This window comes from Somniosus microcephalus, chromosome 2 (genome assembly GCF_052327205.1).
Source record: "Somniosus microcephalus isolate GS21.2 chromosome 2, FLI_Smic_1.0, whole genome shotgun sequence".
In the NCBI taxonomy this organism is placed as follows: Eukaryota; Metazoa; Chordata; class Chondrichthyes; order Squaliformes; family Somniosidae; genus Somniosus; species Somniosus microcephalus.
The window spans coordinates 311,809,123-311,831,170 of NC_140988.1; the positions used below are offsets into that span (position 1 = coordinate 311,809,123).

At 47.0% G+C, this 22,048-nt stretch overlaps 1 protein-coding gene and 1 pseudogene across 1 annotated transcript in view; both read left to right on the plus strand.

Annotated features, from left to right (window-relative positions):
- The window catches only part of dnai1.2 (dynein, axonemal, intermediate chain 1, paralog 2), a 464,908-nt gene that overhangs the window by 435,287 nt on the left and 7,573 nt on the right, over positions 1 to 22,048 (plus strand). The window lies entirely within an intron of this gene.
- Positions 241 to 20,945, plus strand: LOC147123516 (uncharacterized; annotated as a pseudogene).

Consider the following 22,048-nt stretch of genomic DNA (forward strand, 5'->3'; position numbering starts at 1 on the left):
GAAGCGGGGGTGTCCGATATCACATGGGAAACCCGGAAGTAAGTTCAGCTCGTCTGTCAGTGGCATTTTAATGCAGCCGCCTCATTAACATTTTACTTCCGGGTTTGGCGTTAATTACACGGCAGCGGGCGTGATGAGGACCCACATGATGCAATCTCAACTGGAGTATTTAAAGGGCCAATCCAAAGATGGAATTTGGAGGAATTGGGAGTCGGGTACAAGGGAAGATGAACTGTGAGAATGGATTCAGGGCGGTCAAAGGCTGCTCCATGCTTCAATGATGCCTCCCTTGATGTGCTGCTGGGGGCTGTGAGGAGCTGCAGAAAGATACATTTTCTCAGCAGTGGGAAGAAGAAACCTGCTGCAGTAAAGCAGGCCTGGCTGGAGCTGGCTCAGGAGGTCAGCAGCAGGAGCTTTGCACCATGCTCCTGGATTCAGTGTAGGAAGCACTTTAGTGACCTCAGCAGGTTAGGAAAGGTGAGTACAGTTGCACATTCACCTACATCCAGCTGTGCGCATCACCCCCCCCTCACACTGCCTTGTCAAGTCTATTCCATCACATCACTCCTCACACCCACTTACCTTGCAGGTGCGCCCATCCTTCTCTGTGCACTTCCTCAGATCCCCATCTATTCATCCACCACTCTCACTCACCCTTATTCTTATGCAATTTCACGCCTCTCCCTGATATTCACCCTCACCAAATGAGCAGCAAATACAGTATACTAAATTGAAAGATCCCACCGTGGTTGACAGGGCCCTCGACCATGTCCCATTTCCCACACTTCTGTTCTCACCCCTCCCGATGCAGTCTCCTCTACATTGGGGAGACCAAACGCAGATTAGGTGATCGCCTTACGGAACACCTCCATTCTCTGCCCCACTCCCACTCTGACCTCTCTGTCCTCAGCCTCCTACACTGTTCCAATGAAGCTCAACTTTCGATTAGGCACTTTACAGCCTTCCGAACTCAACATTGAGTTTGATCATTTCAGATCATAACCACTGCCCCCATTTTTTTCAGACAGCAGCTGTTGGTAACGATTCTGCTGTTACCATTTACACCTCCTCCAGACCCATCTTTTGTTTCTTTACTCATTCTATTACCATCCCCCTTTGCCTTGCACCATCATCCCTTTGCCATTTAATCTCTCCTGCCTTCTACCCTATCACAGACCTTCCCTTTGTTCTGTCTTCCCCTCCCCCCTTTCCCTGCCTCTGCACTTGCTTAAAACCTGTTACATCTCTAACTTTTTCTAGTTCTGATGAAAGGTCATCGACCTGAGTATTTCTAACATTTTCTGTTTTTATTTCAGATTTCCAGCATCTGCAGTATTTTGCTTTTGTATACACTATGCAGTAGCTCCTTTAACCTCCTAAATGCTGCTTCTCTAACACCCTTGCATGCTATTCCCTCTAGCAGATCCTTCCATCTATTTCCTTGCATTATGTATGTTGATATATACACAACCACTATGGGCCACATGCTAACAAACAGACATCACTGCATGTGCTAATGGGAAATTTTGCTATATTTACAAAAGACTGTACATAACATGAGAGTGAAGGCACACAAGATTGAGCCTCCCAAACTCCATCATCTGACCCCTGTGTCACTGTATGGCTCTTGTCCCAGACCAATATGGTCGGCTCTTACCTGCCCTCTGAAGTGGCTTGGCAAGCCAGTTGTATCAAACTGCTACAGAGGTTCAAGGGGAAACCCCACCACCACCTTTTGGCAACTGGGGATGGGCAATATATGCTGGCCTTGCAAGCGATGTCTACATCCTAAGAATTATTTTTTTAAATAAGGTTAATTTCAACTAACTGAAAACTGCTATTTTTTCAAGCATTAATATATTTTTATGTAAGTAATAGTCTTGAATTCTACACAAGAAAAATGAAAAACTGATGCTTCATTTTCACCTTTGATGTATCAAATGATTTTAAATTGTTAATCTGGCAAAAGCAGGAATCCTACAATATAGTCTTGAAGTGTGCAATTCTAACTAATGTCATTCACTTTTGCATCACTGAGTTGCTAAAGCCTGAAACTAATTTGACTTAGTCATAGTGGAAAACTGAATTGAAATAATACATTGATTTTAATTGTTATGCAAGGAACACGATTTCTCTTAGTTGAAAAGAGTCACATGACCATGGAGCCATGTGATAGACAATGTGCCATTGTTCATTTTGTTTTCTTTTTAAAACGGTAATTTAAGTAGTTGACACTGGCAGCCATTGATAGTGTTAGTCAGTACAAGAAATTTACTGCGAAGTTTGTTCGCTATGGACTCCTCCATTCGCTCCACACTCACAGTGACCCTGGAGAAAAAACCTGCCAGAGACTCCTGCATCTTTTCCTGGAGTGCCATCACCACTGATACTGTGGATCGACCCAGAGGCAGAGGGTCGACATACAGCTGAGCCGAGCTGGCAGAGTCTTGCGCCCTCCAACTAGGACTCTCCACTGCTGTCCCTGTCTCCACCATCTGCTGATGCTCACTTGTGAGCTGTGATACACCAGGTGACAACTCTACTCTATGTCCCGAAGGTCCCACCGAGGTGTGAGTGTCTGTGCTGGTGCTGGGTGCGCTGAATTCTGCTGACGCTGCGCCCTCAGAGGAGTCTGGAGGCTCAGCCTGTTACTTCTGGCTAGTGGGGACGGGTGCTTGCGATGGTCCTGTGGAGGAGTAAAGGGAAGAGTCAGAGATGTGTTGCCAAGTTTACATGCACATTGCATATTGCAGACGATCATTAGTCCATCTGTTAGAGCTTCCGAAACATTATCAGCGACTCATGCAATGTCAATGAGAGAGATGGAAAACTATTCTGTCACCAGCTTGGTGTGATGCACCCGTCTGTCCATCCCCCACATGCGCGTCGTCCTCCACTCCTATGATCTCCTGGACCGCCTCCTCCCAGAGGGTGAGGTGGGCTACTGATGGTGGCCCTCCTCCTGTCCTCGCTCGTTCTCTTTTATTGTGAGCTCTCTTTTCCTGCAATGAGGAGACAAGTGGAGGTTGAGTGAGAATGAAGGAGTGAGGTGTTGTCAGTTGTTTTCATAGCATCACAGTGATAGGGAGTGTGAGGGCTGCATAGTCGAATAGTTAGGTGAATGTGACCATAAAGAGAGAGGGAATGGGTAAGGGTGCATGGATATCAGTGTCAAGTGGGATGTGGAGGAAGAGATTGCTAAAGCTAAGTGCTGGTGAGGAAAGGCAATGGGGATCAGATTGAGAGTGATGGGAAATTCATACTCACTTTTCCAGTGCGCTGAAGGTCATGAAATCTCTTCCTGCACTGTATCCAGGTTCTGCGGGTAGCCGATAAGGAGTTGACCTCCTCTGCCACTTGCAGCCACGCAGCCTTTGTCTGCTGGGGAGGCTTCTTCCTCCCTGATGAAAGGAAGTGCACCTCCTTGTGAGCTCTTGCTCCCTCCACTAAAGCCTGCAGGGCAACGTCGTCGAAACGGGGTGCAGACCTCGATCTTTCTCTGGCCATTCTGCTTCCAGCTCAGTGTATCAGCAAATGCCAAAAGGTTGGCAGTCTGCAGAAGAAGCAAGGCTTCTTGCAGACCTTAAATGCAGCAGCAATTATGACATTATCGGAGGTGACTTTCAGACTGGAGAAACTCATTTGCTATGGGTTCCCACACGCTGGAACTCAGTTGGGTAATTTAGTTAAAATAGCATCAATCTCCCACATCGAATTAGATTTGTGTGGATAACACGAATTGCGGATTTCACGACACCAACCTGCCCCTGAATGAAAATCCAGCCCTATGTTTCTATTAGGACTGAGATGAGGAGGAATTTCTTCACCCAGACAGTGGTGAACCTGTGGAATTCTCTACCACAGAAGGCAATTGAGGCAATTCATCTATATATATAAAGCGGTTTGTCTGTTTGTCTCTCTGTTTCTCTATCTGTCTGTCTGTCTGTCCGCTATACACTCAAAAGTTATAGAGCGTACCTACACGCGTGTTATATCAAAAGAAAGCTTATCATTAGGGGAGTCTAATAGGCATATTTACTTTTTGGTCAGACAAAAATTGTTCCGACAGTATACAAAAAAGGTTCAAAAAACCGCAACATTCCGCTCATTAGCGTTGAGTGACGTGATGGTTGACCAATCGTACAGGGGATTAACCTGATGGTTGACCAATCGGTGCATCACGGGGGGCATTTCATTGCGTGTGTGGGCGGGCCTAATCCTTCTGAGCTGAGGTGAGTGGCCGCCATCTTGATTACTAACTATTGATTTATTTTTCCCACTTTCTGTGTGTTTATTTTTCCCACTTTCTGTGTGTACCCTGTTAGGTTCTTTTCTGCAGTTGTCTTCTTAGCTATGGGGTGCTTAAAAACCTGAACTTTAATATTTAGGAATCTCTCTTTATTGTAGTGGATGCGTGCAGCTGCGGCCTAGCAGCGTGGGAAGCCTGGGCCTCGAGTTCAGCGGATTCCCGGCACGCCCGGAACCTGTCGAACCTGCTCAAGGCCGTTCATTTCCGCGACCACGTCACTGTCTTCGCCTCGACCAACGGCATCGGGGTGACAGCCGAGGCCGCCAAAAGCGTCCAGGGGAACGCGTTCATCCAGGTGCCAAGGCCCGGGCCACGGGGCAGAAAGCCGACCAGGTCACCATCTTCGCCTCGGCCAACAGCATCAGGGTGACGGCCGAGGCCGCCAAAAACGTCCAGGGGAACGCGTTCATCCAGGTGCCGAGGCCCGGGCCCCGGGGCAGAAAGAGGGATTGGAGCGGGGATGAGGGCTCGGGGAGGGGAGAGGGGGGAGGGGAGAGGGTAAGAGGGAGGGGGGGAGTGGGGGAGGGGGGAAGAGGGGGGAGGGGGGAAGAGGGAGGAGGGGAGGGGGAAGAGGGAGGAGGGGGGGAAGGGGGAGGAGGGGAGGGGGAAGAGGGAGGAGGGGGGAAGGGGGAGGAGGGGGAAGAGGGAGGAGGGGAGGGGAAGAGGGAGAAGGGGGAGGAGGGGAGAGGAGAGGGGGAGGAAGGGGGAGGAGAGGAGAGGGGGAGGGAAGGAGAGGAGAGGGGGAGGGAATGTGAGGAGAGGCAGGGAGGGAGAGGAGAGGGGAGGGAGGGACAGAGAGTAAAGCAGGGAGAGACAGGGGGAGGGAGAGAGAGAGGGTGAGGGAGGGAAAGAGTGAGAGGGAGGGAGAGCTCGCCTTCTTCCTTCCTTCCTTCCTTCGCAGGGGTCCATCGGGCCAGGCCTGAGACGCTCCTTCCCCCCCTCTCTCTCCAGGCTAATCCCGAACTAAATCCAGCAGTCTCTCTCTCTCTTCCCCCCATCTCTCTCTTCTCCCCCCAGTCTCTCTCTCTCTCTCTCCCCCATCTCTCTCTTCTTCCCCCAGTCTCTCTCTCTCTCCTTCCCCCTCTCTTTCCCTCTCTCTCTCTCTCCCCCCAGTCTCTCTCTCTCTCTCCCCCCCAGTCTCTCTCTCTCTTCCTCCCAGTCGCTCTTTCCCCCCAGTCTCTCTCTCCCCCCCAGTCTCTCTCTCCCCCCAGTCTCTCTCTCCCCCCCCAGTCTCTCTCTCTCTCTCTCTTCCCCCCAGTCGCTCTCTCCCCCCCTTCCCCCCAGTCGCTCTCTCCCCCCCCAGTCTCTCTCTCCCCCCCAGTCTCTCTCTTCTCCCCCCAGTCTCTCTCTCTCTCTCTTCCAACAACAACATGCCCTCAAAAAACCCTCGGCACCGCCGGGCACTCCAGCTAGTTAAATATATTCAAGAAGGAGTTAGATATATTTCTTAAGGCTAAAGGGATCAAGGGATATGGGGAGAAAGCAGGGACAGGGTACTGAATTTGGATGATCAGCCATGATCTCATTAAATGGCGGAACAGGCTCGAGGGGCCGAATGGCCTACTCCAACTCCTATCTTCTATGTTTCTATATTAATATCTCTTTGTAATTTTATGGTTCCATCTACACTGCTTACAATGCCACCTATCATTGTGTCATCAGCAAACTTGGATATGTGGCTTTCTATCCCGTCATCTAATAAATAGTTGAGACCCCAACACAGATCCTTGTAGGACACCACTAGTCACAACCTGCCAATCAGAGTACCTGCCCAGTATCCCTACTTTCTGTCTCCTGCCGCTCAGCTAATTTCCTAACCAGGTCAATAATTAACCTTCAATTCCATGAGCTTCAACTTTAGCTTGCAGTCTCTTATGAGGAAATTTATCAAATGCCTTCTGGAAGTCAATATAAATAACATCCACATACATTCCTCTGTCCAATATTTTAGTTACCTCTTCAAAAACTTCAATCAGGTTTGTCAGGTATAATCTACCCTTTACAAATCTATGCTGGCTCTCTCCGATCAGCTGAAAATTTTCAAGGTGTTCAGTCACTCTGTCCTTAATTATAGACTCTAGTAATTTCCCAACAACAGATGTTAGGCTAACCGGTCTGTAATTACCTTGTTTCCTTCTCTCACATTTCTTAAATAGCGGAATGACATGCACAATTTTCCAATCTAAAGGGATGCTTCCCGAATCGAGAGAACTTTGGAAGATTATAGTTAGTGCATCTGCAATGTTCTCAACTACTTCCTTTAAAACCCTGGGATGGAAACCATCTGGTCCTGGGGATTTGTAACTCTTTAGTGTCATTATTTTCTTCATTACTGTTATTTTACTTATGTTAATTTTGGTGAGTTACTGTCCCTGATTCAATATTAATTTCCTTGGGTTGTCCAGCATGCTATCCTCTTCCTCTGCTGTAAATACCGATGCAAAGTAATTATTCAACATGTCCGCCATTTCCTTATTTTCATTGACAATATCACGGTTACCAGTTTTCAAGGGGCCCACATTGCTCCTGACCACCCTATTTTTCCTTTTTTGTGTTGATTTTGATATCCTTTGTAAGTTTCTTTTCATACTCCCTTTTTGTAACTCTTACTGTTTTGTGACCCTTTGTTGTTTGTATCTCTCCCAGTTGCCAGGATCTGTTCTAGTTTTTGCATGTTTGTATGCTTTTTCTTTTAGTTTTATGTTGGCCCCTACCTCTTTAACATCCATGGCTGGGGTTTTTTGGCAATTAGAGCTCTTGCCCCAAGGGGTATAAACTGATTCTATATCACATTAAATTATGTTTTAAACACCTCCTGCTCATCTTCTGTCATTTTACCCATTAACAGATTTGCCCAGTTTACTGTAGACAGTCTCTGTCTCATCGCATTGAAGTCAGCCCACCCCTTGGTTGGATGCCCACCCCTTGTCCTGCCTCCATTAAACCCGGAAATTGGCGGCTTGAAGGCGGGTTATGGTCGGGTTTGAGATTTAAAAATTTTTAACATCTCACCCGACCCCCAACCCACCCATTTTTGGGAGTTAAAATGCATCCCTTTGTTCTTTTCTCCTGATTTCTGATACTTTCCAGCTTCCATCTCATCATATTTTTAAATATTTCAAGTTACATAACTCCAAACAATTGTTTTTTTCTAGTGAGATTAAGCTCATGTTTTGAAGTCTCTCATAACTCAACAATTGAAATCCTGTAAATTTCTATTTCCTCGAGAGCTTGTTTTTTATCTCTGTAAGATCTTTTGTATTATATTCCATTAAACTCCAGATTTTATTATCTGATGGATCTGGAAGAGAATGTTATTGTTCTGAACCTATTATAGGTTGGCAGAGCTATTTCCCCCATCTACCGATAATAGATTCAGTCCAAAAATTGAATGTAGCATATAGCAGATGATTTTTTTTCACACTGTGCTTCAATGCTGTGGCTTTACTGCTTAATTTTAGCCTGAATGTTGTAAAATTTATTTCTATTTTAATTGAATGACGTAACATTTCCTAAAATACACACACACTAATTGGTGACTACTTTACTAATTGGTGATTACTTACACAGGTAAGTCCTAAATAGATGTAGTAATTGATTTCCCAGTGTGTGTAGGAGTGCTGAGGCAGTTCCCTGACGCTGTCCATTAGAATTGATAGTCTTAAGCAGCTTTAACTTTGCATTACTGAGGAATCATTATTTGGTGTTAAATTGTGTAGGTTAAAGTAAGTGAGGATGAGGAGGACAGTAACTCAGTTATATGTTTCTGTAGCAAATTATAATAATAGAACTCCATTATTCAAAGCAATGAGAAAAGTAAGTACTGGGGCGATTTTTAACCCTACTCGCTCAGTAGAAATCTGGCAGATGGCCAGTTAAAACCGTCCTGGCTCTTACCTGCCCAAAGGCTGCCATGATCGCAACATCTGAAAATTTAAGCTGCTCTCCTGTGCAGGCAGCAAGGACATGCGCCTGGATCCAACAGGGTCCTTCTTTACATATGCATGTTACATAGAAACATAGAAGATAGGAGCAGGAGTAGGCCATTCGGCCCTTCGAGCCTGCTCCGCCATTCAACGAGATCATGGCTGATCATCCAAACCCTAGCACCCGGTCCCTACACCGACAGCCATCCCACCCAAGCCCTATCCCCGTAACCCCGTAACCCCACATATTTAATCCCCCCTAACACTAAGGGCCAATTTTTATCATAGCCAATCAACCTAACCCGCACATCTTTGGACTGTGGGAGGAAACCGGAGCACCTGGAGGAAACCCACGCAAACATGGGGAGAATGTGCAAACTCCACACAGACAGTCACCCGAGGCCGGATTTGAACCCGGGTCCCTGGCGCTGTGAGGCAACAGTGCTAACCACTATGCCACCGTGCAGCCCAGTGACATCATTGAGACCCAACTGTAAATTTAACTCAGGCCTGAGCAGGAAATCCACCTGGAGTTAAAATCAGGGCCATTTTTACCTTATTGTATAAATACTGTTGCTATATTTGGTTGATGTGACAACAAGGTATTGTTTTGTGAAGTATTTTATTAAGTTTGAAAGTGATGGGATTTGTTCACAGCATATGTAGAAGAAGCACAACATTGTCACATCAGCCTGAATGGCTTTGTTGGATTGTTATCAGTGAACTCATGAGCTTAGAAATTACGGTGTGTGATATTTATGTACAAACACTTAAAATCACTTTGTTGTTTTAACAGAGGCATTAACTCATTTAGTTTAAATAGTGTTATAAGCATCGCTACACTAATATCACACACTGGTCCTGAATTTCCTCACACTTTCTGCTGCTGCATCGCCGTAACTTCATCAGACATGCGGCGGCAGTGGTCCTCAGATAAATCCAGGGGGCAAGTGAAGAAGAATGGGAGGGGTGCGATCGCGGGCCAGCATCAGCCCTCAGGAGTGTTGTTCCTCCTGGTTCCGCAGCAAAATACATTTTTTAAAAGACTTACTTTTTGATGGTGGTCACCTCTTAGACCGCAGCAATCGCACCAAAACCTGAGTGAAGCAGACCCTCTGAGATGACGAATTTTGCTGAAGGTGTTGAGTCTGTGTGTCCCAGTTATGCTTATGATCAATCACTGGACACAGACAACAAGAATAACTTTTAACAGGTCTTTACTATTCGGAGGTCAGGGCTGAACTGCCCAGCAAATCCCTACACAACACTTATATACCGGTGTGGTCACCACCGGTATTACAGTATACAGTAGCCAAGAGAAAGTAATACATTTCTTAAGGTAGTTCTCTTAAGGTGGAACAGGTTACATACACCACAATCCTCCCTTTTTAGCTTAACAGTTATATCCCCATTTAACATAACATAATAACATATATATATATACAACTTCATGCAAAACAGTTCAAAGATTCAGTCTCTGAGGAGGCCTCCTGATTCGAGTTGGATAACGCCTTTCAGGGGTCTCTGATTCTCGTTGCTGGGTTGACTCATCTAGTTGATCTCTTATGGATTGGACATCATCATCAGGTACATTCACTTCTGAGGTAGATGCTTCAGGTTCACTAACTTCTTCCACGGTTGTCTCTGCCGTAACCATGGGTTCGACCCTTGTACTCGATTCTACCAGTTGGTCAGCATGACGCCGTATTACATTTTCACCAATATCTACCGTGTACATCAGGGGTCCTTGTCTGGCCCGAATTGTTCCAGATTGCCATTTCTCATTTTTATAGTCCCAGGCTAACACTGGTTGTCCTATTTCGAAACTCCGAGTGGTCTTGTTATTTATATGCTGGAACTGTTTGTTTTCAACTTCCCTCCGCACATTTGGTTTTAACAAGTCCAACCTGGACTGCAACCTCCTGTTATAGAACATCATGGCAGGACTTTGGTTTGTCACTGCATGAGTGGCGTTTCGATATGCCAGTAGGAATTTGTCCACCTTGTGTTGTAGTGGAATCTGATCTTCACTCATGGCCTTTATTGCTTTTTTGAACGTTTGTACAAATCTCTCGGCCAACCCGTTTGTAGCCGGATGATATGGGGCAGAGGTATAATGTTTCACCCCATTCTTCTTCATGAATTTCTGGAATTCTTCTGACACGAACTGCGGTCCGTTGTCTGAACATATTTGTTCTGGCAATCCATTTCTTGCAAATATCGTTCTTAGCACCGCGATCGTCTTTTCCGAGGTAGTGGTAGTCATCTTAATCACTTCTGGCCATTTAGAATGTGCGTCCACCGCAATTAAAAACATGGAGTCCATGAATGGACCAGCAAAGTCAATATGTACACGTTGCCATGGGGTTGAAGGCCATTCCCATGGATGCAGCGGTGCACTCAGAGGTGCATTTTGCACTTTTTGGCACCCTGAGCAGCTTTTCGTCAGATCCTCTATCTGTTGGTCGATACCCGGCCACCACACATAAGCCCTAGCAAGGCTTTTCATCTTGACTCCCCCCAGATGACCTTCATGCAGTTCCTTTAGAACTCTCTCTCTTAACTTAGGAGGAATAATCACCCTTGTTCCATACATCAATGTTCCTTGACAGACGGACAGCTGTTCTCGTCTTGCTGAGAATGCCGGTAACAGTGGATCACCATGTGCTGGCCATCCCTTCACTGTCACTTCGTAGACCCGGGACAGTGTCGGGTCGTTCCTGGTTTCTCTTTCAATACTTGCATTGGTGACTGGTAAACATTCGATGATGGTCGAGTGAAATAACTCAACAGGGTCAACCGTCGGTGCCTCCTCCTCTGTAGGTAGTGGCAGGCGCGACAGCCCATCAGCATTACCATGCTGCTTTGTACCTTTGAATTCAATCTGATATTGATGTGCCCCTAGGAAAAGGGACCATCTCTGGAGTCTCTGTGCTGTCATCACCGAAACACCCTTCTTAGGGTTAAAAATGGATACCAACGGCTGGTGGTCTGTCAGAAGCGTAAACTTTTGGCCCTGCAGGTAATGATTAAACTTCTTTACTCCCCACACAAGGCTGAGAGCCTCCCTATCTATCTGAGCATAGTTGCGCTCCGCGGAGGTCAATGATCTGGATGCGAATGCGACTGGCCTCTCCAGGCCATTTGGCAACTTGTGTGAGAGTACTGCCCCAATACCATATGGAGAAGCATCACAAGCCAAACGAATAGGCAGCATTGGGTTGAAGTGAGCCAACACTTCCTCTGAGGTGATCAATGCCTTGCTTTTGCGAAAGGCCCTCTTACAGTCCTCGCTCCACTTCCATGGTATTCCCTTCTGCAAAAGAGCGTTCAGCGGGTGCAGCACCGTGGATAAATTTGGCAGAAACTTATGGTAATAGTTAATCAACCCTAGGAACGACCTCAACTGGGATACATTATCCAGAGCGGGAGCCTTCACAACAGCTTCGATCTTGTCAGGAGACTTATGAAGCCCCTCCTGGTCAATGACATGACCACAGTACGAGATCCGCTTCTGAAAGGACTCACATTTCTGGAGATTAACTCAAAGTCCATATTCTTTCAATCTGGTGAGCACCAGTTCCAAATTTGCAAGGTGTTCCTCGTCATCATCTCCTGTAATCAGAATATCGTCCAGGTAACATTGTGTGCCTGGAATTCCCTGTAATACCTGCTCCATGGCCCTCTGCCAAATTGCTGGTGCCGATGCCACTCCAAAAACCAGTCTATTATACCGGTACAAGCCTCTATGCGTGTTGATCATGAGATACTGGCGTGACTCTTCCTCAACTTCCATCTGTAAGTACGCCTGCGCCAGGTCTATCTTGGTGAAGTGTTTCCCGCCAGACAACGAAGCGAAGATATCCTCAATCCGCGGAAGCGGATACTGCACCGTGTGAAGCACCGGATTAACAGTGATCTTGAAATCTCCACAGATGCGAACCTTCCCCGGTTCCCCCGGCTTGTTGCTCGATGAACGCTTCATGACGGGAACAATGGGCGTGGCCCACTCACTCCAGTCTACCTTAGACAGTACTCCTGAACGTTCTAGCCCTTCCAGCTCAGCTTCCACAGCAGATCGTATCGCATAAGGTACCGGTCTGGCTTTGAAAAATTTCGGGTTTGCATGTTCTTCAACCTTGATGTTTGCCGTAATTCCTCTCAGTGTTCCCAGTCCCTGTTGGAACACCTCTTTAGCATCGTCCAATATTCTGGACAATCGTTTAGGTTTGACATCTTTTTTACCGGAATCTACCGTTAGTGCTTTTAAGGAATGCCAGTCCATATTTATTTTCCTAATCCACTCCCGTCCCAGTAGTGGTGGACCTCCCTCAGGTAGCACATATAAGTCCATTCCTCGGCTTTCTTTGCCCTTGTGGACCACCTTTACCTCTATCTTCCCGATGGGGTATACTCTTTGCCCCGTGTATGTTTTCAATACAATCTCCGTATCCCGTAGGGGAATATGTGGGAATAACCTTTTGTAATCTTGCTTATTCATGACCGTCAATGCCGATCCAGTGTCCAATTCCATCTTCACTTGGACTCCTGATATCTGAAGTGTGACCCAAATTGTTTGGAGGTCTGCTTCCTTACCAACATTGTGTACTCTTAGACTACCCAGTTCATTACTGCTGGAGTCTGAATCTGACTTCTGTTCGTTCGAACTGTTCTCTGTCACCTTGTGTACCTTTCTGTACTTTTCCTGCGGTGACTTTTTGTTGCTGGTCTTCTTTCCTGACCGGCATACTTTAGCTATGTGACCAAGCCTGCCACATTTTCTGCATTCCTGATTTTTGAACCAGCACTGGTTCTGATCGTGCGTTGTCTTTCCACAACGATAACATTTTACTGTACCCAAGACCATTTGATTGGTGCTGAGTTCCGGTGACCGTAGCTGCATTTCCGCCGTGCCTCTTGCTGTGGCTTCTTGCGATGCTGCAATAGTGACAGCTTTATCAAGCGTAAGATCATTCTCCTCAAGCAGTCGCTTTTGTGTTCCTTCTTTTAACAATCCACACACAAATTTATCTCTCAGCGCATCTGCTAGTCCTGTTCCAAACTGACAGTACTTTGATAGCTTACGCAGTTCAATTAAAAATTCAGCGTTGCTTTCGTCTTTCAGCTGCGTTCTTCTGTAAAATTTAAATCGTTCCGCTATCATCAGCGGCGTGGGGTTTAAATGATTTTTCAGGACAGTAACAATATTCGCGAAAGTCTGATCCGCCGGTTTATTTGGTGATAGAAGGTGCTTCAATAGCCCGTATGTCTTCGCACCCATTGAGCTTAATAAGGTTAGTGCTTTCTCATCATCTGGTACCTTATTTGCTTTACAATAAACTTCCATGCGTTCTACATACGTGGTCCAATCTTCGATATCGCTATCAAAGGTATTAATGTTCCCATGTTTAGGCATCCTTGCAAGTTTTTAAATTTTTCTTTTTCTCAAAATGGCGGCTTCCCGCGCTTGTCTTCTTCCCCCGCCTACTAAAATGGCAGCTTCCCGCGCTTGGCGGTCTTTCCCACGCTCGTCTTCTTCCCTCGCCGACTACAATGGCGGATTCCCGCATTTGCCTTCTTCCCCCCCCCCCGCTGGCTGCAATGGCGATTGCCGTGCTGCTGCCGTTCTCGCCTCCCCAGCGGTTCTCAATTCCCCGACGCTGCTTTGCCTCGCAGCCCCGCTTGCAGCCCGGTCCTTTACACCGGCTGCGTTTGAGTTCTCCGCGGCTCTCGTGCCTTAAGCTGCCCCAGTCGCTGCGCCTGTCGGCCTCGATTGCAGCCCGGCCCTTTTTACCGGCCGTGGTCGAGTTCTCCGCCCTTATTCCTCCGTTTTCCCTCCCCTACTCCACAGCCAACGCGGCCGACTTTCTGTTCGTGTCGCTGATCGGCTTACCCACCACCGTGGTAGAAGGGATGATCACTGCCTGTCGCTGATGGAGGGCTTCGTGGTCAGAATTTTTCTTTTTAACCCGGGTTCTCGATGCCTCCCGTGCAATGGTGCTCAGCAGGATGATGAGGGCGGATGCCTCTTCTCGACGCCCGTTCTGAGGACGAAGCTGCCTTGGATGTAAAACTGCCGCAGGGTAAGATCGGACTCGTCGCCACTGTTGAGTCTGTGTGTCCCAGTTATGCTTATGATCAATCACTGGACACAGACAACAAGAATAACTTTTAACAGGTCTTTACTATTCGGAGGTCAGGGCTGAACTGCCCAGCAAATCCCTACACAACACTTATATACCGGTGTGGTCACCACCGGTATTACAGTATACAGCAGCCAAGAGAAAGTAGTACATCTCTTAAGGTAGTTCTCTTAAGGTGGAACAGGTTACATACACCACAGAAGGGTCTTTAAAAAGACATTAGGCCTCGTATTAGCATATGCAAGGGGTGTAATGCCAGATAAGGCAGCTGGCCAGGTTGCCTGAAAATCATCAAATGCCAATATGATATCGAATTATTTCAGGCATCCATGGAGTGCAGGGCAGAGGCCTGCAAAATTGGTCATTTCTGCCCGTTTTCTACCCGGAAAAAGAGCGCAACGAGGACCGATTTCTACCCCAATGTGCTGCATGGCCTCTTTGTGTAATGTAAACATCTGTGGTTCCTGTAAGAAATGAGTGGTAGTGAGATATAAAGCTGTAGCAATAGAGTTGAGGCCGAAGATCAGCCCATCTTATTGAATGGTGGAGCAGGCTCGAAGGGCCGTATAGCCTACTCCTGCTCCTAATTCTTATGTTCTTATGTTCTTACTTCCTGGAGTCCAAACGACAATAAATCACCCAACTTCATTTTTGTGGTTTATGAAATCAAATGGATTCCACCCTTTGTTTTTATGCAAAAAATACTGTACTTTCTGCATCTACTAGTTTTTACCTTAAACATATATTTGTAGGTTATTATTTTTACTCCCCTTCACACATTAAGGGAGAATTTTGGGTACATTACATGATAGGAATGGAATGTTTTATTTCTACAATATGGCCCCGATATTAATATGAAGACGTCTTATGAGCGGAGGGGGCGGGTAGTGGAATTGCCTGGGGGAAACACGGACATCAACTGAGCGGGTCAGAATGTACCAATTAATTTTGACTTCTGGGTTTCGCATCTCCAAGCTGCACAGCGGGCATGATGCGCCCCCGCGTGATGCAATTTCAGTTGTATTTAAAGGGACAGTGCACAAAAGGAAATTCGAGGTGTTCAGGGTGGCTGATGGACATAGAGCATGGGCAGCACCCAGATGTAATGATGCCTCACTGGTGCTGTGTGCAATAAGGAGGAGGAGGGCCATACTTTTCCCCAGCAATGGGAGGAAGAAACCTGGTGCTCTCACCAAGAAGGCTAGGTTGGAGGTAGCTGAGGAGGTGAGCAGCAGGAGCGCTGTGCTCAGGTCATGAATGCAATGTAGGAAGTGGTTTAATGACCTAACCAGGTCAGGAAAAGTAAGTACATTTGCTGATCCAACTACATCCTGTGTTTTAAACCACCCCCCTCACTCTGTCTTGCTAAGCATTCTCCATCAAAGCACGCCTCACACTCACTCAACTTTTAGCAGCACCCAGCCTTCATTTTCTATGCACTTCATCACTCCCCATTTATCCATCCATCGTTGACAATCACCCCACTCCTTAAAGCAATATGATGAAACTGTCTCATAGTCACCCACACCGATTGCACTGCATTCATCGGGTGAATACCTCACCTTCACTCACTCACAGGTCTGTTTTTTTACCCCTTGTAGGAGAAGAGAGTGCAAAACGCAAAGCAGATGGACAGGATTGGAGGTGGACCACCACAAATAGTCCAGCTCACTGATGCAGAGGAGGAGGCCCTAGAGGTAAGTGGCACATCTGCATTCCTCTCAGCAAGAGACGGAGAGACAGGGAGCTCGCAGATACCTGGTGACAGAATTACAAATATCTCTGACACACATATGCTGACTTCATTTCATCAATGACTTAACTATGAGAAGACTGAATATGGTGATTGTCAAGATTGTGACTTTACCATGACTAAATCATATCCTCTTTTGTCTTCCAGGGTCTTCACGTGTACAGCAAGTGTCGCAGGACATCCATGAGGACGACTCCTCAGAGGTACTCATTCCTTCTGAGGGTGCAGTGTCACAGGACGTACAGCCATGCACCAGCACAAATACTCGCACTTTGGTGGATCCACTTAGACAGTTAGTTGGGTTTTCACCTGGTGATTCACACCTCGCAAGTGAGCACGAGCAGACACTGGTGGCAGAGACCGCTGTGGAGTGTCCGCGTCAGAGGGTGCAATCCTCTCCAAGCTCTGCTCAGCTGGACACAGATGCTGATCTCCGGGGGCTATCGTTGAGAAGGAGAATGCTAGAGGTGCATCAACAACTTAGCCAGGTACTGATGGACTTGCCACGCACACTCTCCACAGTAGCGGAGAGGATGGAGGAGTCCAACTCGATTGCTAGTGGTTTGGTGGTGCAGGGAATTGTGAGAATGTCTGCCATGGAGAGAGAGGTCGCATCCATGGAGCTTCAAGCAAGGCTCTAAAATGAGTCCATGCAGGACATGACTATGGCCGTGCAGACTTTGGATGCCAACTTGTCTGCCGCCTTAAACAAGATGACAGATACCTTATTCGTGGCCTTACAATGCATCACCGATCTTCACCAATCTGGTTTGCAGCAGAGTGGTAGGAGTGATGTGGCACTGGCCCAGGAGAGGGATGATGGTGAAAGGGGACATGGAAGTGGGAACTCCATTCAAAGCATTGCCACTTCTCACCCGTTGCCTCCCTCAGCCAGTACCCAACATGCTGCCTTATCTCCCAATGGACGAGTCTGGCCCTGCACAGGTGCAGGTGGAGCAGTCTTTGGTGGGGCCGTCAGGGGCTTCAAAACATAGAGGGCATAGATCAAAAGCATCTCGGCAGTTAGGGCAGGGATCTGAGCAGCCTGCCTCTACCTTTGCTGAAGCTACACAGGATGCACCACATAGAAGCAGTAGGAAGCTTAAGTTGAAGAAATTGTAATTCACCAATGTACACACATGGGTGTTTGATAAAATGTTATGTTGTTAAGTTTCCTTTTTTTATAATGCCACGTCTTGCTCATTATTGCATCCCGAGTGCCAACTCGCCCTTTCACTTGTTTCATGATGAACGTCAATACATGACAGGACCCATTGGGCAGATGTGTATTGATTTCACCAGTAACTAATAGTAACTCACTGAAACTGCATTGGTAACTATTAGTAATAATGATAACATTTAGATTCCCCTCATCGCAAAAGGTAATACCATAACTCATAGTATACAATAACTCACTGATAGTGTATATGTAACTGGTAGTAATAGGTGTAAAGTCCCAATATCCTACCTGTAATTAGTAGTAATCTTATAAGCAAGTGATAGTCACCCTGTAACTATAGCAAGCACCCCCCTGCACTGCAGAAAATGCAATCAAGCTGCCCAGTTGATGCCACTTATAACAGGCCCCATCTCTCTTCCTATCTCCTTGGACTCTAGTTTGGACTCAGGTTCTGTCTGAAGGTGATAACTCTGAACTGAGAGCCTCAGTCAGAGCCAACCTGAACTTCAACTTTGCATGTCAAAACCGGCTGGTACAGACCGACCTGAACCAAAACAAAAGATCGCACAAAGGGCAGCGGGCTTGGTGTTTGGGGCACTTCTCAAAGGGCACATCGTATCAAACTCAGCTCAGCACCAACATTTTAAACCACTCTCTGGGCTCAGACTAAATAAAGAAGAATTTTCATAGAATTATAGAAATTAGAGCACAGGAAGATGCCATTCGGCCCTCCGATCCTGTGCCGGTGCTGCCGCTCTCGCTTATAACCCAACTGCCCACCCAGATCTTTTTATATTCCTCCTTTTCAAATACTTATCCCAATCCCCTTTAAATGATGTTCGTGTCTCTTCCTCAATAGCCAGTTATAGTTAAGCATCCCATGGTTTAATAGCCCTCAGTTCAAAAACCTTCCCTGTCCCTTCCCCCTTGATTCCTTCAGTGAGAATCCTCAGTCTCCATCCTCTTGTTTCATATGCACCCTCCTGTGGAAGCAATCTTTAACTATTTACCCTGGTTTCACTCAATCCTTTATTGGCTGCTCCTTTCGATGCCACTCCCACTCACCAAGTTGCTGCTGCTCCTGACTCTGCAGGAAACCATGGAGCCCACACTATTCCCCAGACTCCCTCCCTCCCACTCATTTGAGCACCAATCTCCCAACCCCTATTCTCCAGTCTCCCTCTCTGTCTGACCCCCATTCTGCAGTCTCCCTCTCTCCCCTGAGCCCGCGCCCCCATCCCAAGCCCCATTCCCCAATCTGCCGCTCTCCCCTGTGCCCCCATTCCCCAGTCTCCTCTCTAGCCAAGCCCCATCCCCAACCCCCATTCCCCAGTCTGCCTCTCTCCCATGTGCCCCCATTCCCCTGTCTCCCTCTCTCTACCGGAGACCCATCCCCAATTCCCATTCTCCAGTCTCCATCTCTTCCCCCCCCGAACTCTCATTCACCAGTCTCCCTCTCTCCCCGAGCCCCAACCCCCATTCTCCCTCTCTTCTCCTGAGCTTCCATTCACCAGTCTCCCTCTCCCTCCCCAAGCCCCAGCCCCCATTTTCCAGTTTCCCTCTCTTCCCCCCTGCCCGAGCCCCCATTTCCCAGTCTCCCTCTCTCTTCCAGAGCCCCAGCCCCAACTCCCATTCCCCAGAATCCCCCACTCCCCGACCCCTATATCCAGTCTTCCTTTTTCCACCCGACCTACAATCTGCTTTCACTCTTCCCACTGCCCCAAGGGCCAATTCCCCAACCCCTCCAAACCTCGGTCACTCACTGTTCCCCCACTGAACCCTAATCCCCTGCCTCCCAGTCCCTGTTCACCCTAGTCCTGCACCTCTCCTTGCTCTGTCTCTCTCTCTCTTCCCCACCCCTCACCCACTCCCCCCCCAGACCCCCGGCAACAAGTCGGTCCCGTTTCTAGACACCCTGAAGCAGGGACCAGCTCTCTGCAGCGGAGGGAAGGGTTTGACATTACTGGTCCATAAGACTTCTCTGTGGTGGCAGCCTTTAACATCACGGAGCGCATGGGCTATAACTGTGCCAGGAAATTTAAAGCACAAAGTTCTCCCGGGCCCCAGTCCAGGAATCCCCTAGGCAATCCAGGAGGGTTGAAAAGCCTGGGCAGTAGGCCTCTCTCCATGTAAATCGGGGTCCTATTAACATTTTTTAAAAAATTTGTGGAACCAGAAGGAGCACAGGTGGACGGAGTTGCAGGCCGTTGCTGTAGTTGACTGGCCTGTAGTTGCCGGGTTTATCCCTCTCCCCCTTTTTCAAACAGGGGTGTAACATTTGCAATCCTCCAGTCCTTTAGAATCACCCCACTATCTAAGGGGGATTGGAAAATTGTGGCCAGATTCTCTGTAATATCAACCCTTACTTCCCTCAATAACCTAGGATGCATCCCATCTGGACCGGGTGACTTTTCTACTTTGAGGACTGCCAACCTTTTAAGTACCTCCTCTTTATCTATTTTTATCCTATCCAATATCGCTACTACCTCCTCCTTTACTGCTACATTTGCAGCACCCTATTCTCTAATGAAGACAGATGCAAAGTACTAATTTAGTATCTCAGCCTTGCCCTCTGCCTCCACAAAAATATCTCATTGGCCTCTAATCGGCCCACCCTTCGACAGGCGGTTAAGAAGGCAAATGGTATGTTGGCCTTCGTAGCAAGAGGGTTCGAGTACAGGAACAAGGATGTCTTGCTACAGTTGTACAGGGCCTTGGTGAGACCGCACCTTGAGTACTGTGTGCAGTTTTGGTCGCCTTACCTGAGGAAGGACGTTCTTGCCATGGAAGGAGTGCAGCGAAGATTCACCAGGCTGATACCTGGGATGGCAGGAATGACGTATGAGGAGAGATTGTCTCGATTGCGCTTATACTCACTGGAGTTTAGAAGATTTGAGAGGGGCTCACTGGAGTTTAGAAGATTGAGAGGGGATCTCATCGAAACCTATAAAATTCTGTCAGGCCTGGACAGACTAGATGCAGGAAGGATGTTTCTGATGGCCGGGGAGTCCAGAACCAGGGGTCATAGTCTAAGGATAAGGGGTAAGCCATTTAGGACTGAAATGAGGAGGAATTTGTTCACCCAGAGAGTGGTGAACCTGTGGAATTCTCTGCCACAGAGGGCGGTGGAAGCCAGTTCATTAAATATATTCAAGAAAGTGTTGGATATATTTCTTAAGGCTAAAGGGATCAAGGGATATGGGGAGAAGGCAGGGACAGGGTACTGAACTTGGATGATCAGCCATAATCTCACTGAATGGCGGAGCAGGCTCGAAGGGCCGAATGGCCTACTCCTGCTCCTATCTTCTATGTTTCTATGTTTACTATTTATAATATGTTTATAAAAGACTTTTAGGTTCTCTTTTGTGTTAGCTGCTAATCTATGCTTATACTCTCTCTTTGCCCCTCTTATTCCCTTTTTTAGATCTCCTCTGTACATTCTATATTCAGTTTGGTTCTCTACTGTATTGTGAACCTTACATTTGTCATAATCCTCCTTTTACCGTTTCATTTTAATCTCTATATCTTTTGTCATCCAGGGAGCTCTAGCTTTGGATACCCTTCCTTTCCATCTCTTGAGAATGTGTCTATTCTGTACCCAAACCATCTCCTCTTTGAAGGCCTCCATTGTTAAATTACTATTTTTCCTACCAATTTTTGATTCCAATCCACCTGGGCCAGATCCCTTTTCAACTCACTGAAGTTATCCCTCCTCCAGTTAAGTATTTTATGCTTGATTGTTCCTTCTCCTTTTCCGTAACTATTCTAAACCTGATATCATCACTGTTTCCCAAATGGTCCCCCATTGAAATGCTCCACTTGCCCCACTTCATTCCCAGAACTAGATCCTGCACTGCTTCCTTCCTTGTTGGGTGGAAACACACTGATCAAGAAAGTTCTCTTGTACACATTTTGGGAATTCCTCCCCCTCTTCATCCTTTATACTGTTACTATCCCAGTCTATATTAGGATAATTGAAGTCCCCTGTTATCGCTACTCTGTGTTCTTGTATCTTTCTATAATTTGCCTGCAAATTTGCTCCCCTATCTCCTTTCCACTATTTGGTGGTCTATAGTATATACCCAGTAGCATAATAGCTCCTCTATTGCTCCTTAATTCTAACCAAATAGATTCTGTCTTTGACCCCTCAACTACATCATCCCTTCCCAGTGCTACAATAGTTTATTTGATCAATACTGCAACCAACCCATCCTTTTTTTCTTTCCTGAATACCTTGTAGCCAAGAATATTAAGTTCCCAATCCTCCCCTTCTTTGAGCTAGGTCTCTGTTACTGCCACTATATCATAGTCCCATGTGGCGACTTGTGTCTGCAGCTCACCTACCTTATTTACCATGCTACGTACATTTACACACATACACACCAAACCCATCTTAGACTGCCTCGTATTTACCCCGTCTGATCCCTCCTATTTCTGAACTATTCTTTACTCTAGTGCTATCTGTCTCTCCAAGTCCTCTATGCACCTTGTTTCTCCTCTCTAATGTTTTATCCTGGTGCCCATCCCCCTGCCAAATTAGTTTAAACCCTCCACCACAGCATTGGTTAACCTACCCGCGAGGACATTGGTCCCAACTCTGTTGAGGTGCAGCCCGTCCACCTTGAACAGGTCCCTCCTGCCCCAGAACTGGTCCCAATGCCCCACGAATCTGAAGTCCTCCCTCCTGCACCATTTCTCCAGCCATGCATTAACTTATCTTATCCTACTATTCCTGTA